The following is a 3,004-nucleotide window of genomic DNA, read 5'->3' on the forward strand; positions in this document are numbered from 1 at the left end:
TCTGTCTCACGCCTTCTCTCCTCCTTATATCTCTGTCTCACTCCATCTCTCCCATCTCACAGCTCTATCTCACCCATATATCTGTCCCGCTCCATTTATCCATGTCTCCGCATCTTACTATTGTGTGTGCGTGTTTGTCTTTTAATCATTGCATGGCTATATATGTGCGTTTACCTCTATCTGTGTGCGTGTGAGAGAGTATATCAATTGTGTATGCATGTGTATGTTTGTGTGAGTTTGTGTGTGTTTCTGTGTGTATTGCGTGTTTGTGAATGTGTGTGGGTGTGTGTGCGTGTTTGTCTGTGAGTGTGTTGTGTGTGTGTCTGTATTCATCTGATCCCTGATTCTAATACAGACGGATGGGATCATTCCTGCCAAGACCCTCATTTCAAGGAATAGAAGGTCAGCTGGGATGGAGGAACAGACATTTAAGCCTGTGAAGTTCTCAGTTTGGGTTTTGGGAAGGAGGAAAAAGAGAGGGATATGTGAGCGAGAGAGATGAGGGAAAGAGAGAGAACAGTAGGTAACAAGGCATTGATATTTGAATAAGGATGCTGATGTGTGCAGATGTCTATGTGTATACATGTGAATGCGTATGCATACATGTGTGTGTGTATGTGTGTATTTATGTGTATGTATGTGTTTGTGTGTGTTTCTGTGTGTGTGAGGGTGTCTGTGTGTTTGATTTTCTGTCGGCATGCATGCATTCATGTGTGTGCGGGTGTGTGTGTGCCTGTGTGTGTGTGTGTGTGTCCGTGTGTGTGCATGTTTGTGTGTATTAGTATGTGAGACACTGCCTGTGCGTTGGTGTGTATGGCGTGTGTGTATCTGCCAGTGTTCCTGGCCGGGGTGCAGATGAGTGTGTGGTGGCAGAGATCCCCGCTTGGCAGGGGTTGTGTAAACTGAGGAGGGTCTTACATGGGCTCTAATCCTCTGCTGAATGTCGTCCTACAAGCACGGCTCGTCCAGATAAAACACAGGACAGAGAAACCGGGCCGTGCCGAAGAAGAGGGCGGTGAGGCAGAGAGGAAGAGAGAGAGACAGAGAGACAGAGAGAGAGAGGAGGAGCAAGAGATGGAGAGAGAGGGAGAGAGGGAGAATTATTGAGATGGAGGGTGAGATTAGGGGAGAGGGAGAGAGAGCGAGCGAGAGAGAGAGAGAGAGAGAGAGAGAGAGAGAGAGAGAGAGAGAGAGAGAGAGAGAGAGAGGATATTCGAGCAGGAATCAGGAAGTTAGATTGTTGTGTATGTTTCTGTGCATGCATGTTTTTGAGAGATGTGTGGAACGTTAAACACTTAAAAATTTTAAGACCTTTATTTTGTGCTCCAACAAAGTAGTACAAAAGCGTGAACAGAACACCTGGCTTTTGTATTATTATGCTAAAGCTCTAAATACAAGTCTTAAACTTTATCCGGCGGTTTCCTGATCTCTTTCCTTGTTAGAGTTTTAGTGTTGTACTTTCCACAACATAAATGTGCAAGGGTGCACTCAACGTGTGCACGCGCACGTGTGTGTGTGAGTGTGCGTGTGTGTCACCGACACCCTGAAGAAGTGCCTGACCCACAGGTCTGTTGCAGGAGCTTACAGCGGTGACATAGACACAGGCACTAATCTCTTGGTCTGGGCTGATCCAGTGACACAGGAGGGAGAGAGGCTAGTCTGGCATCTAATACTACTGTTACACTGTAAAACCCCACCTGTATTGGAAGAAGAAGAAGAAGAAGAAGAAGAAGAAGAAGAAGAAGAAGAAGAAGAAGAAGAAGAAGAAGAAGAAGAAGAAGAAGAAAACACACACACACACATTGCATCTGAAACCAGCAGAACCATTTCTGGTGCTGGAGCCAGAGGAGAGGTGCATTCTATAGCCGTGGGACACGGGCCTTATCCTGCGTTTTACGGCCCCTGTCATGTGGATACCCCCGCCCAGCAGAAGGTTACCGACCCCTTCCTGCACCTTTCCCCCCCTCGCTTCCATCGTCCAAGTTGTACATTTACATGACAGGATCCAGATTCTCCACGTCTCACCGTCTCACAGCCCAGAGACATCGGGTTGGTCTTTTGAAGAGGACCAAGGGCCGCCCCGACAATTGCAAATGCCTGACATTAATTATGGGGGGGAAACTTCACAGTTGACTTGGGTTGCATTTACTTATGCAAAGCCTCGGCCAGGATTCATGTCCCTGTCGGTGTGTCATCGGGGTGAACTAGACCTTCTGCATTTTCTTCTTGCTGGCTTCAAACCGGTGAAAAGGTAGAGAGAGAGAGAGAGAGACAGAGAGAGACAGAGAGAGAGAGAGACAGAGAGAGAGAGAGAGAGAGAGAGAGAGAGAGAGACAGAGAGAGAGAGAGAGAGAGAGATAGAGAGAGAGAGAGTCCCAACACACTCAGATGCTTTGAAAAATCCATTGGCAGAATACTTTGTGAGAAACACCAGGGATCATGTGTGGAGGGCGGCTGTGTGCGCAGAAGTGCCGTTCAAACAGTTTTAACCATGAAACCTCGCCGAAAGCCAAGGCCTTAAGATTGCCTTAGTTTCTGAGTAAACTATGATCCCTAGACCACCAAAATTAGTTTGTCGTCTTCTTTGGATATTTTGTTACGTCTTCTTTTATGTTGACGAACAGTGCAGCTCCATGCCCAAAGACGAACGTTGAACATATTTCACCTTTTGTGATATAAGGCCAGGCTCATCCCAAACGAGAACAAGGTTTGTTGGCTTTAACAAAAAAACAAAGTTGGCGTCGCATTTCTCCACACGCTGTTCTTTGTGTGAGGGGGTAGGCTTCATTCTACAGCTTGTCTGCTCTCTGTCCAAATAGTTTGCTTATCTTCAGAAACCTGGTTGCGTAGCACTGTGTTGCAACCTTATGAATGGTTCATGTAAAATGTATTTATATATGAATCAATATTAATTCATCCTAATAATTCCTATCTTGTTCAGAAGGACCTCAAGAGGTCGTCAGGCCGTCCCGTGATGTGGACACGGTACAAACACGCGGCCATC

Source organism: Pollachius pollachius (assembly GCF_949987615.1).
Source record: "Pollachius pollachius genome assembly, chromosome: 8".
In the NCBI taxonomy this organism is placed as follows: domain Eukaryota; kingdom Metazoa; phylum Chordata; class Actinopteri; order Gadiformes; family Gadidae; genus Pollachius; species Pollachius pollachius.